Consider the following 16,186-nt stretch of genomic DNA (forward strand, 5'->3'; position numbering starts at 1 on the left):
TAGAAAAATAAATTACTAATATCAGTTTATTCATTATGAATTTAATATAATATCTTTAGAAATATAGGCTAACAGATAGAATGTATATATTCAAAATCGTTTTTTTTTAATATACGATTTATCTTCAAGTTCAAATGTATAGGCCACCCATGACATAACAAGAAACATTCAATACACCTATCCTACAGAAGAGCCATTTCCCATGTATTTTTTTTTTTTTTTTTTTTTAAATCAACATAATTAATTAATATTTTTAAAGTAAAAATATAATTTACTAATTATTTTGAAATGTAAATATATTAAACAATTTATTACCGTGAAAATCTTTCACAGCAACATTGTTTTTCTTCAGTATCTTGAAACCTAAATATCATATTATATTAAAATAATATAATGTGTTTTTTAATAATGTTATCCTACACAAATACGAGTAAACTTATATATTATCTACCTGTGGAATGTTAGCGTTTACATATTTCCTCGGGTACTTATGAATCCATCTCAGTAGATTTAAATATTTTATTCAAAGTTCACGTAATACAGACTCTCCGGCATGCACATAAGTAGCTGAAAATAAAATTGTGTTACTATCTCAGTTAAATACAAGCTTTCTTTTTTTATCTAGACTGAAAAAGACTTTTTTTACCAAATTGTTTTTACAAACGAAACTATTAAAATGTCAAATAAAATAATTTTTATGCACGTATAAAATGAGTTTATTTAAAAGTGAACAACACATTACTTCTAAGTTGAGAAAATATATTAATAACACGAAGAAAGTTAGATGTTCTATCAGTCTTATATTTGAAATTTTTTTTAAGGAAAGAAAAATTAACTCCAAAATATGATGAAAAATATATATTTATCGCACGCTATAAAATTAACTCTAGAAACAACATGGTATATATTACGATAATTGCTGAAACTACAAAGTACAATATTAATTATGCTGTATTATTAAAAATGTATTCAAAGAATTGCATCTTATGTTTATCATATCGTTGATTCTAATTAAGTCAAAACAGACATGGGTACCTACCTCCAAATAATATTCGTTTTTATGATTTGAGATGGTATCGTCGTAATTGCTAACAATGTAACATACATGTATTTATACTCCGGTAGGTATAGCTTTATAAAACAATTAATCAAATTCATGTTCACTCTCATTTAATCCTTTAACATTATGCATCGGTATAAATTCTGATGTTTGAAATATTTATGGTTATTTAATACCACGTGTTTAAATAATTATTTATATTTTGTATGCCGTAAGAAGTATCCTTATTATTATTTTTTTTTTTTTTTTTTTTTTTTTTTTAATGATAATTATTCTCTTTTGATTATGAATAATTAAGCATATTATTATGATTATTGGTTAAATAGATATATTTAAATATTCAAAAATTAAAATTTGTATAAATTAAACGATGAAATCAGAGTTCATGTGCTCAGAGAATCACCTCGTGTAATATATTATCCATATATCTCATATAAATATTACTATAAAAATATCTATTATAGTTGATTTCTATTCTTTTAATTCATTTGTTTATATTATTATTATTAAATTAAAACTCGATTGGCAGGCGGATGGATTAGTTACATCAAAATCAAGATGGAAAATTACGAGTTTTCGAGGTTAGTTTACATCAGTACAATCGCAACCGCCAGTTCGCTACATTATATAATATTATGCATAAATGCATAATATATATATATATATACTATACATATTATGTCATTCTCATAGTTTGAATATCTAATTGACGCTCTATCGGATCTTACATAATTCAATTCGCGGTAGTTAAGGCGGTAAGTAAAGAAATCCGTCAAATCGATGGAGATTAGTAGACGGTCATAATAATTTTCGTTCGACGCTATTATTAGACAAGACGCACCAACACCCAACACAAAATCATAAAAATATAGGTTCACCGAGGTCGTAAAAAGATAAACGTCGACCTGTTTTTATTTGTTTTGATACATAGCGTGCAGTGTGACATTTTCGTGTATTTGACAATTATCTACTCATATATTTTTTTTTTTTATTTATACAGAACAATTCAATTTAAACATAAAACGTCATGTATTATCGAAATCAATAATTTACCGTTTTGAAAAATATGTTTTTGTACAGATTATTTGTCACTTAAAAATATTTATGGAACACTGATTGTTTTTACATAGGGATTATTTTTTCAGAAAAACGTCAATATTTAATGACGATATTAAATACGTTAAACATTTAAACCAATCATTTTTGTATTAATTTAATCAAATTATTAAAAAAAAAATTCCCAAAACCATAAAACATCAAATTAGTTAGTGCAGCATTAGCTTAGCATTTATCACTGGGTAAACGAGTTACAATTATTTAGTTATAATAATTAAATAAAATTATAAGTCTAAACTTCAGTTTAGAAAAATTTAATATGGAAAATCTTGCTTTTTTCCTCGTGTCTCTGTATTCAATTAAAGTGGTTCATATTGTTTGATGTTTTTGATAAGTAATAATAATAATAATAAAAAAAAAACACTTTATCAAAATATATCACGTAAAAAACAATTTAAAACCACAATAATCTTCAAGTTTGCACTTAAAAAATGTAAACATTATTTTTATAACGAATATAATTAATATTATTTTAAATTATTATCTTTATTTTAAAGTTGTATAATATTATTATGTAATAAACATATTAAAATCTGCGAAAATTGCGTTGACTTTTCGTCATCACGAATTATTTTGGCTCTTTGGTCACCTAGTCAACTTAGTGTATATGTCGTGTTTTCAAGAGAAGTGACTGTATTTCAATAAAAGTACAACAGTCCAGGGTAAAAACGTCGGTTGTAATTTTAAACGAAAAACCGAATTTATTTTTTTCGTACGATATCTATATATGTTTACTAATAGGCAGACGCAGATTCGATGTAATAATTTACCAACGGAAATACCCAAGACACTAGCTGAGTGCTCTGCTACCGGGATGAATCGTAATATTGTATTTTGGGTAGGTACCTTAACGTAAAGTTTTATTATTATTATTTTATTTTATTTTATTTTTTTTTTTTTGTACAGTTTATGTTTTTTATACATATGTGTACTCATATATTATGTGTAGGTACGGTACGTACTTTGAGATTGTTTAGCAGAAAAACGGTAAGCGTATAAAACGAATACATTAATGCTGTTACTTTTTAAAATATTTTTTTTTATTTAGAGGATCAGATAAAAAAAGGTTTTATGGCATTAATTCGCTTTTCCTTATTGACATTTTTCCGCGCCAGTAATCTGAACACATCCGTTTTTCCGTCAGTAGATTGTCATATAATAACTTTCTTCGAAATCGACTGCAATAACTACCATAATAATTATTATCATACCATATTTTAATAATTATTTAACATTGTTATTTATTACAGCAAAACTAAACTTTGAAAAGAATTTCAATACAATACATCTATACATTTCGAATGAATTAATTGCGCAATTATTAAAATTTATCAATGGCCAACGGGTTACGGATTTTTGTCGTTAAAAAAAAAAAAAAAAAATGAATAATAAAAGTTTAACTAATTTATCATTTTGAAATATATAAAAGTGAATACTCACCAATATTATTATTGCATATTTTATGTACAATTTTTTAATGTTCGTGTAATATTAACATTGACTTATAAAAGTGAAAAAGAAAACTGAATACTTAAATACCTTTTGAGTCCTTGGAGGAGATAGGATTTTTTATGTACAATTTATTTTTTTTATTATAATATACACGTATGTATGTAAGTTATGACTAATTAGTTGTAGTTAATGATCAAAATTGTGATACAAAGAGAAAAAACTGTATATTTTAATAGCACAACTTTTTTAATTATAAGAATAATGAACTGTTAATAATATATAGTTTTTTAAAAAAAAAATACAGTATGTTTCGTTTGTATTGAATTGTGTGTTAAATATTTTTTTCTCAGTGTACATAAAAAAACAGCAGTACACTATAAAAATAAGACTAAAAAAAAAATTAAATTATTTGCCATTCTATAAGTTTTTTTGATTGTGTTGTTAATTAAAATCCTATTCCTGTTTATTGTTTCAATTTTTTTTTTCAATATTTATTTAATTAATCGACTATCATTTTCAATACAAAATAAAATAATAATACTAATAAAAAATAGCAACAAATTACACAATACTTATACGTATTTTTTGGTAATCTCGAATAATAAATATTATTAAAATGTTATTAATAAAAATAATTATGATTTATTTAATAATTGGGTTATATTTCATTCCATTGCAGTAATATATAAAAAAGGGAATATTTTTGAAATGTTCAAAAAAATAAGTTTAGTGTAATTACTTATTAGGATAATAATAATAATAAATACAAACCACTATATTGTTTCAAATAAAAATCAAATAGGCACTGATATAGTATAATTATAAAATTTATCTCCATTATAATTAATAATTACTGATAAAATAATAATTAATACTGGAAAAAATAATTATGTATTTATATAGTAAATAGATGAATTTCACGGCTACAACCATATTACTATTAGTATTTTTCATTTATGTTTTTTTTCTTTTTAATGAGAATAAATCACAATCTTTACTGGTATTTATAACTTATGAATGATACAATTTATAACAAATCCCTTGCAATTATTGAACTAACAATTATTTAAAAATACCTACATAAGTACATGAGTATAAATGCTTAGGTTTAATTGAGCAATAGCTGTACCAACGTAAATGATGTGCTACAATCATTTTAACATATTATCGTAAGACGTGTAAACTTATTAAAAATATTTATTTTATAAATTGTATAAATAAAATAAATAATTTAAAAACACAAAGTTTTTAGTTGCAAATGACTCATATTATATAAAAGTGGTCTTACCCTACTTTAATCTGACCGCTATACGTATATCTTTATTATTTAAATATTATTTATTTTATTTTATAATAATTATAATTATTTTTTTTTTTTTGAATTTATTGAAATTCACGGATTATTAAAAAAAAATTCAAAGAAGGTTTTAAAGTTTTTAGATAATTAAAACTGATATTTTAGAATAGCCATAAAATGGATCTCAAATTTAAGTCTTTATATAGAAAATACTTAATACGATATATGTAGATAAAATATCTTTCATCAATTAATATCAAAAAATTATTATAATATCATAAGATAACAATAAAATTAACATATTTGAAATATTTTGTATGATAATTAAAATATGTGTCAATTTTGAATAAAAAAAAAAAAAAAGATAAAAAGTAATCGATAATTATTAAAGTTAAACGTTATTTCGTTTTATAATAATTATTATTAACTATGGTTTATTATGAGTTATAATTTAAAACTAAGATTTGTTTTATTAGTTATACAATAGCCTATACTTATTATTAAATTTATAATTTATATTTTTATTATAGAACTATATCAAAAAAAAAACGTAATAAATAATGATTGAGTGCTTGACATATGAGATAGAAAACAAATGTAAGTAGTAACAGAAATGTAATATTTCAAATCAAACTTAAACATATAGATGACTTAGGCGTCTTAGACATATAAACAATAACAAAATATCAATCAATTTATATAATCGCAAATGAAATTCCATGCCCAAAATTTAGAAATTTGTCGAGTTTTTGCAAAAGATTTTATGGTAAATTCAATTTATAATATAAAGAACTTTATTATAAATAATACATATCATTATATAAAAACATTTAAGCATACTAAAAATCATTATTATTAACGTTTCGATATTTTATGTTATATAGTTAAACCATGTAAAGATATAGATTTAAAAATTGTTTATATATTTACCTTAATAAAATATGATCATTACATTTTAAAAAGGTTTGGTTATTATATTTTAATTATCATGTCTTTTATATAGTTCGAATAAAATTATCAAAATGTGTTTAGTATCTAATTAGTGATTAATAATAATAATAATAATAATAATAAAAATAACACATTGCATAATTATTTAGGTATTGTTCACGAATCGGTCTAAAATTAATATAGTATTCTTTTATTTTTATTTTTTGATTCAGAACAATAAAATTTGTACAAAAATATTTTAGGTACATAAAATTAACAAGTATCAAAAATTAATTTGAGGATATTAAAATATTACTTGCAATTATTTTTTAATTATCCTGTATATTGTACTGTGTTACATGTACTTATGTCGTTTATTTAACTTCCAGTATATACCTACACTATTTATCGCTGAAATAAATTATTATGTTCCTTAGCAAAGAAACACAACACTACAGTAAAATCAATACATTCCTTTTATTAAAATACGCATACACATAATATAATAAAATATTATATATTATTTTTATTTAATACCAGACTATAAAAATGAAAATAAATAATAATGTTATATATAATATTATGTGTGTGTCAAACGCATAACAACTATCGACTTTACACGGGATGGTAAGAAATAGCTACCAAACTATGATAAACAATAATAATCTCGTTTTTTCACACTAAAATCGCAAAATGTTTCCGCCCGGGATCGAACCGGGGACCTTGTGCGTGTGAAGCACACGTGATAACCACTACACTACGGAAACTAGATGTATGACCGGGCGATTTCGTAAGCAATTAAACGTGGAAAAATAGCGTCTGCTGCTCTGTGATTAAAGTTAGGTACCTATACCTATTAATTTTCATTTTCTTTTTTTATATAGTCTCTTATACAATTCGCTTTTAGGTGTGTTTGCGGTGAACGTTATAATTTTCATCAAACGCATGTCGCGTGTAGAGATCGTCAAATGGACTACCTACATTTTACCCGCTATAGGTATTATTATTTTAAATAGCTACACTCTACAGTAATAAATACTAATAGGTAATTATTCTTATGTACCAACCTATGAGCTAAACAATGTCTGGTCTGATAAGTTTTGGTATTTTGTTAGTTACTTACAACAGTTATATTGGAATTTATATGCGCATAGTAAACTTTAGTGTTATAAAATGAAAATAGCAATAGGTATTTCAATATTTGATTACTTAGAATTTTTTTTTAATGTTAATTGTTACCTAGTGATAAAATGCTATAATAGTTTACCTATTACATTTTTTTTATATAATCATAAGTATAATACAAACTATATGTAGTTTCTAATAGTAGGTACCAATTATTATACTTAGAAGTCGCTTGTACGATCTATAATTTTAAGACGATCAACACATTAAAATTATTTATTTATTTTCAATTCATAAAAAATGATTTATGCGGATAGAAATGTAAAATTTACCTAAATATTTATAATAAATAAAAGTTAGTTGTGTTTCCGCCCGGGATCGAACCGGGGACCTTGTGCGTGTAAAGCACACGTGATAACCACTACACTACGGAAACCAGATATCTAAGGCAATAATGTCAGGAATTTTTAATAGTTAATAATAATTACTTAATGGGGTTATCTGTGAGTTGTATATTGAATATAAAATTCAAATTTATAGTGCTACATACCTACTGTCCTCATAAAGTTCTCAAAAACATAATAATGCGCAGATAATACCGAGGTACTCGTAAATGTAGAAAATATTAAATAAATTATTACAGATAAAATATATAAGTAGGTATAATATTATTATGTATTCATGTGTATGATTTTTATGGGTAATAATAACTTTTATATCAAAAGTTATGATAGTTTATCACCGATAAATTAATGTTTTTAAGACTTAGGTTAGTTGCTTACTTTTGTGATCTTGACATAGGTAATTTGTTTTTGTTACCAACATAATAATACATAAAATTTATATATAATATTCGTATAGTTTAAATATAAATTTCGTTTTACAAACTTTTAAATTTAAAATTGATTAAAGTTACATTTAAGGTGCGCTATGCCATGCTCACTAATGTATTAGATACATATATTCTTTAAATAATGTAATTTAAATTAAATTAGTTATTTTTTAACATGACAATGATCAGCTACTTTTAGAATATACTCAAAAAAGTATGCTATATTAACAAAATTGTTTCATTATTAAATTTCTTAACTTTCAGTTTGAAAAGTGGAGTAGGAAAGCATTAGATTCATGGCTACAAAACAATTAAAAATATTTTTATTTTTTTTTTTATTCATGGTACAGCTTCAACTGTTAAGGTTATTAACTTGCAACAAAAAAATGAAAGTATTTGGTTACATAATATAGTAATACAATGGTTCCTTAAATTAGGTTTTACATATCGTTTTGTTTTTGGTTACAATGAATAATATAATAGGTCCTTAAATTAGGTTGTACATGTTAATTTGTTAACAAAAAATGCGATTATTTTATTGGTGTTGTCATGAGTTAGACTGAGGGATTCGAAGAGGTTGTCGGGCAATTCTAGACTTTTTCTGGTATCTATATGATGACGACAGTAGACTAAAAACATTTTTATATTTACAAGAAATAGGAAACAAAAAAATAATGATAGTTATTTAATATTTATACAATATAAACTTTAAACTGGTGATTTAATAAGAGTCATGATTTTTTTTTTTAAATAACTTTTTAATTAAAGCTATATTTTAATTTATACTAAAGAATAACATTTAGCTGAATGTAGCATTTTTTTTTTTTTTTTTATTTTGCTATCATTACCATTTAAATAATAAAATACATTTGTCTAGTTTTATAGATCAATGTATAAATTTATTATGCTAGATAATAGCAATTGATAATATAAATTAAAATATTTTGTAAAAATAATATTTATTATATTCAGTACAAATTTAGTTATTTTAATAAAATAAAATAATTAAAATTCTTAAGTGTTATGAATACAGTAAAAATAAACTACTTTAGTGCATAATATATTGATATAAAAGTATTTATATAGCATCATCATTCAATTACCCGTCCATATTAACTATAATATTTTGTGTTATGCAAATAATCAACAAACTGATTAGGTCGATTAATATAGTATACGAGAATAAAAATTTCGTTTTTATAGGTAAAAAATCATTCTAAATCATACTTGTATATGCTGGTTAATAACCAATAGCTGTAAATATTTTATAACGACATTTCATGAAAATCCAAATACCGTTATAGACTTATACTACTTATAGACTATAGTATATTGGCTCCAAATCAGGTATATATATTAAAAAAAAATATTTTTTTTTTTACTAAATCAAAAAATATTTATGACTATACACTCATTAATTAATAATTGAAAATTATCTTACAGTTTATATAAAATTTATGATAATTCTAAAAGTAAAATTAAAATATAAATGCAGCTGATACACTAATCCTACAAACAAAATTTTATTTTAAGCACAACTTGTCGTGCCTATTTTCTCAACCTTTTTTTATAAATTAATAATTTTATATATTTTAAATATGTATATTTTACTCTACAGAGTATACTCTGTTTTATAGTAATAAAATAAGTACAATCAAAATATTCAAAATACATTTATGAAAGCAATTTTATATGTTTTTGTGATCATTCGTCCAATTCTCGACGATAGAAATAGTAAAGAGTAAAGACTAAAAGACTTTAATAATATCTGTTGCTCATTGAATATACGAAAAAAATTATGGTTTTATTTAAGTTCTATTTGAGTATATATTTCTTGTACGACGTATATAATATAAAACTTATTCAAATCAATGACGATAATATACATGCATACTTACCTAATGGAATTTGAAATGTACTTAACCGTGTTTAATTCAATCATTAATGTCTTATAATGTATAGGTATACCACAGGTATGTTTTATTTTGATTCGTATTAAATCTGATACTATAATAATACGGCAGTGCACGTATGTATATTATATAGTATTACTTGACCGCATTTAATAGCATTAATTATATTTAAATAAAAATCCCGATTAGCGTAGTTGAAAAATAAATGTCTATTATTAGTTGGTAATAGAAAAACGTCTGGCGTATAAATTAATTTCAGTATCATATTTGTAAGGTTTCCTTAATCGTAAATTGTTAATGCTTGATCCTTGACTATATAGAAACGTTCGGGGAGGGGGGAGCAAATCTATTAAATAGTAATAAATACTTTATACTATACGTAATAAATTATAATATACACTGCAGGAATTTCGAGAAACCCTATATTTTTACATTATACACTTAATACGTACGTATAATGTATAAATCGAAAGACGATCGTGAAGGGGTTAGAAGCGTTGCCGCCAAACGCGCATGGACCGAATCCAAAAACGATATGGGATTACGCCATTACGGCACGCAATAATAATAATAATGATACTATAATATGTATTTTATACGATCGTCATAATCGGAGACATGCATCTTTGAGGGAGTATAATATCATTGATGATGTTATATCCTACTATAAAATAATAAATATATCGACACGCTGTGCAGTCGTGGACCCAATAAACGGTTTTAAATTTGTTTGACAATTTATTTGTTCACTATAACACAATATAATAAAATCCGTAACACTACACAACACGTACCCAATACTTTATCATTATTATTATTATTATATAGACGCCGTCGTCGGCTCGTGAACGAAAAAATTAAAAACACATCTCCCGACATTACAATATATGAATATTAAAAGCGATACGTTTTAATAAACACGCTCGTTCAATTTATGTTGTATATATCAGTATAATGTGTAAAACGCCATAAAAGACTGTCTGTTTATATAATATATAGCATATATTATACGGTGTTCGTATAAAATAATATATATATATATATATAATATAAGCTTTATATTGTTATTATGCTGTTGTGCGATACGATCGGGCCAGCGTATGTATGCATTTATTTATACAAACTATCATGATTATTATACGACGGAAATAATAATAATCTGAACGGATACGTGTGTGTTTGCAATGCACTGGGCAAATCGGATGTAAATCATTGACGGTGAAAAAATTATTCACGCTTACGACTACAATTTAAGTGCACTATATACGTGTGCACATTGTACCCAATATAATACAATATACACTCATGTTATTATAAACGTGCAAATAAATGATATAAAAACATAAGTCGTGTACAACTCGTATCGTTATTTTATTACGATATTATTTTACATACGATTATATTATACACGTATTAGTGTCATTGCCCCGCACACGAAACGTTTACGCGTATTGCTGTAACCGGCCGTCCACGATAGGATTGCACTAATTGATATAGTACGCGGTTCTCTGGTATAGTACCTACATCATAATAATATTGTTATTATTACTTAAATCCTGCAGCAGAAGCCTTCCATCTCCTCTTCCGGTTCCGGAGAAACAAATATTGTACATTATCATCGCTGTGTGTTATTATGATATGATGTTGCAGTGGTAATATATGAATGTATGACTGATGTAATATTATGTATAACACATCGAGGATACGTAAATTATATTATGGGATAATGTGTAATGTGCGTGATCGATTTAAGCAGAATCTAGGTAAGATTCTTTTAAATTATTCATAAAAACATCACCAGAAAAAATGTTTTTATAGGTATATATTTATAAGTCAAAAACTACAGTCTTCGCTGTTATATCCAATTCACTGATTTCCAAATACGCTTATAAAATAATTTAGTTGTAGTCTTAACGTTTTTAACTAGCTTAAGATATGATTTTTAGAATTTTAATCAAAGATTCAAAATAAGAGTTTTCACGTGTATTCAACATTAAATATTTATCCTCTTCCTATACAAACCATGTTTTCAAATTATATCCCTGATGAACGTGCTGGCGGATTAAAAAGAAAATAGCACCATGACTTATTGTTTTGCAGACGATTTAATTAATACAAAATTTTATTTATTCTTCTTACCTAGATAATACACTCTTATATGGTTTGATTACCAATAATTAATTTCTTCTATCAAGTGATTAACGTTACGAATTTATTTTGATAATATCAAAATAACTTATTACGCATGTGTGTATCAGATGGTTTTTCTTCGATGGATATGTGTTATTTGCATATTACATTACATCATATAAATGGGACAACAACATAATAAATCTTTTAAAGTATTATGTAGAATTTTTTGTTGTATGAGTGTGCACGATCTCTGTCATTCAGAAAACTGGTAGATCATTTTTTAACTAATTGATCATAGCCTCGATAAGCGCACGTACAACATATTACGAGTATAACATTATTGTCATGAGCTGCAGTCGGAGAATTTTTTGTGAAAAGCGTTCGATATTATTATATAATATATAAATAAACAATGATAATAAATATGGACGGCGTTGATCTGGCGATAAGCTCGTTATTGAACTCGTTGCTAGCTATACATAATAATAAAACATGTGTGTTTATATATGTAATATAACGTTACATGTTTTGTGTATTGACGGCGCGTTTTGTACGTGTTTACCACGCGCATTTCTCAATGTTTCAAACCATATTTTTTTATTGACGTTTATATATTATATATTATATATATATATATGTGTGTGTGTGTGTGTGTGTGTGAATTCGTTAAAATACACTACTGTGTACGTCTGTACCTATACACATTTGATGTGTGTTCGCGCAATACCGTTACTTTAACTCTTCGCGCTCCACCAAAATTCCACTCATAAAATACGTAATGTGCTATAGTACAACGTGAATTATTACATTTGATATTATTATATATTTATAAAAAGAGGCACGCGTGGCAGTTACTATATTATTATTACACTAATGATCGCACGAACAAAAGACACAAGGACATTTGACACGAATTAAAGAAATCGATTTGAAACGGATTCAGATTTGAGCCACTTCATTGTATCTAGTGTTTAAATTAATTTTTTATTAGAATCCATTAACGAGTAATTAAATTTCTATAAACTATTTATTATATATATACAGAATTTTCCACCATTTTCCATTATAATGAATTCAATTTGAATTAATTAAAAATCTAATTTTCAAAGTATTTAAATATACATGAAATCTCGAAGACCATATTTAAATAACTTGGAATTTTTATATATTTAAAGAGTGTCATATAGCAACAAAAAAATTTCTGATTTTCAAAAAAGAAACCCATTTTTAAATAAAATTAGAATATGACTATAACTTTAATTAATAATAATATTATTACGTTTGTATTTTGAATTTGTTAATTTTCTTAAATAATTTGCTTATTGTTGAATTTTATTTTAATTGCCTGAATATGCACTTTTAATAGATTTTAAATATTATCTACAATAATTTAAAATATGTAGATTACATAAACACACTGCATTGTAATGTAATCTCTCTTAAATTTTTTTTTAGTTTAGCATTTATAATAAAATATAATTAAATTTGATATAATTTTTTATGTTTCATTGTATTTTATTCCAAACAATGAGCTATAATATTGTATTATTCGGTCTCCATATAATTTTTGTTCTTCATTAATATAGTTCCTTAATTTTTGAGTAATTGCTTTCTTATAAATACCATTCATACGAATTGAAACATAAAGTTGGTCGTTTTCCATTTTGAGTAGCGTTCATTTTAACGCGAATATATCTAATACATTATAATATTCAATAAGATTATTAATGCATAAAAAAAGTTTAAAAGTTATTTTTATTTCACTTTAAATAATTTTATAAATAAGTTGAACTGTTTAAACTATATTAAAAAATACTATTATGTATTTATGTAATTTTTGAGTATATAAAATGTATGCATTAATTTATGCAATTGGTGAAAAAATGTTTAAAACAAAAATAATAGTAATAATGGTAAAACGTATGACGTAAGTATTAAAAATATTGTTTTATTTTTTATTTGATTTAAATTTAATTTGATTTTGTTAGTTGTCAAATAAAATGCTCCTGAAAAAATAATTAAGTAAATTGTAAGTGTTTTAAATTAAAAAAAAAACAAATTGAACAAATATGTCAAACATGCTTAAAGTAATTTATATTTTTTATGTTTTGTACATATATACCCACAGCACTTACTGTAAAACTATGGAATGAGATGGATTATTTAACTTGTAAATTATTGTCCTTTACTAACTTTATTTGCATTATTATATATAACTAAGTGTTAAGATTATTTTTAACTAAATACATTGTTATATTATAGAATGCATTAAAAATATCCACTCATCAAAATTGAGTTATTAAAACAAATATAATAAATTAACTGTCATATTTTGTAGGTAAATATAAAACATGTAAATGTAACTTCATTAAAATTTAATTTGATAATATTTTCACTTGGTTGTATATGTTTATGATATTTATTTTATTAAATATAAAATTAAAGTATTATTTAATAGCATTAATTAAAATTTAAATACTATGTGAAACCAGAGGAATCCAGTTATATATCGAAATTAATGTAGACAAATAGTACTGGAAAATATTGTGATCATTGTAGCACTTATAGGAGTAGTATAGTAATTTGTACGTTATAGTACTAATTGAACTTAACATTTAAAAATATAATAAAATCATATTATTATTTTTTTTATTTTTTATACATGTTATATGCAATCTATATCATTAATACATTAAGAATATAGGCTAAAAGTTCAATTGACAGGTAACATTATTGTGATGAAAGGAGCCAACTCATTGATGAAACTTCGTATTATTGGAAGTCATAAATGTAGTATTATTTTATAGGTTATTGACTAATTTGTATTATATTATTAGTTTGGTAATATTAATAATATAAATAAATATATAACATTGTAATATTATTATAATATAATAAGATACATATATTTTTTTTTTTTAAATATCTCAATTATAGTAATATTATTTTTTTTCTTCTCTAATTACAAAAAATAAGAAGTTAAAGTAGAGAGACATAATAAGATAGGTAAAGTAAGAGGTCGTACCTTATACCTATAATAAAATTGTCCAATGGGCCATGTACAAAAAATAGATATGGAGGACAGTCTCCCCCATTGAATTTTTTTTAAGATATAATAATAAAGCATGTTTTTAGAAAAAAATATTTTAGATTCTGAGAAGAGTGGAAAATGTATTGATTTTACAAAGATAAGGACTTTTTTTTTAAAGGTTCTAGGAGCAGTAAAATGATTCGATTTTCAACTTTAAGGGCGGTTTTTAGTATAAAACTTAATTTAGTACGATTAATACTTGTATTTATTTTTAAAGAACTAGGAAAAATAGAAAAAATAAAATAAGGAAAAACTTGAATTTGTTGTACGGATATAATATGAATAATATAATAATCATATATTCAAAGTTAATTAATTAGGTATATATCAAAAATAAATTAGACCTATTTGTAAAATATTCTTTTAACCACTTTCATTACTACAAGCTAAAACTGTTAGTTAATATTAGTTAATAATAATAAAAAAACATATAACTTGCGTTAAAGTAAATATTTCACAAAACCTGTACGAATATTTAGTAAATTGAATAAAAATTAACTTATTTAAGCAATACTCTTTTTGTTAAATGGTAAGTAAAATCAAAACGTGCAATTCACATAATAATAAATTAATGTTTTCTTTTCATTTTGTGTATGCGTACACTATAATTTTTCGCAGTTATTTATGACTGATAACTATATAATTATGAGGATATAATGCAATACGATCATTACAAACCTTATTACGTGTTAATAAATTATACTATTTCTGTCATATATTTTTTTATAACCTATAGCATCATTAGTTAACACGAAATGCTTCATGTTCTGATGAAATAATATATATAATGTAAACAAAAAGTAGGAATTCATGAAGAAAATAATTTATAATTTTTTTTACTTTTAAAATTGTTGAAAAATCGACACAGTTTATTACTGTATGTTATGCGATCAGTTATTTTAGAATATTCAACTTAAAATATCAAAAATTCTTTATTGTTTGTTAAAATAGTTGGTTATTTTTTTTATATTTTTTTTTATAGTTGGTGTATAAGTAGAACACTCACAAAATGAGTAAAATTATTTAGAACGTTTCAAGTGATTTAAACTGCAAAATTTAAAATATATTTTCTCTTAACCGACTATTATAAAATAAATTGTGCAAAATAGAATATTATTCTTTGTATTATAGTATTATATATATATATGTATACTTGGAGGATTTGGTAATTTAAAGAACAACTAATAACATGATCAATAGCCAACTATACTATCTGTATCCATATCGTATTAATTAT

At 23.8% G+C, this 16,186-nt stretch overlaps 1 protein-coding gene and 2 non-coding genes across 6 annotated transcripts in view; 1 reads left to right on the forward strand and 2 right to left on the reverse strand.

Annotated features, from left to right (window-relative positions):
- LOC112591189 (protein turtle homolog B-like) overlaps window positions 1-16,186 on the forward strand; it is a 318,331-nt gene that overhangs the window by 238,732 nt on the left and 63,413 nt on the right. The window lies entirely within an intron of this gene.
- Trnav-cac lies at window positions 6,550-6,622 on the reverse strand. The gene has a single exon. It is a non-coding gene; the product is annotated as a tRNA-Val (tRNA).
- Window positions 7,344-7,416, reverse strand: Trnav-uac. The gene has a single exon. It is a non-coding gene; the product is annotated as a tRNA-Val (tRNA).

Source organism: Melanaphis sacchari, unplaced genomic scaffold, assembly GCF_002803265.2.
Source record: "Melanaphis sacchari strain LSU unplaced genomic scaffold, SCAv2.0 Contig12_pilon_pilon, whole genome shotgun sequence".
NCBI lineage: Eukaryota > Metazoa > Arthropoda > Insecta > Hemiptera > Aphididae > Melanaphis > Melanaphis sacchari.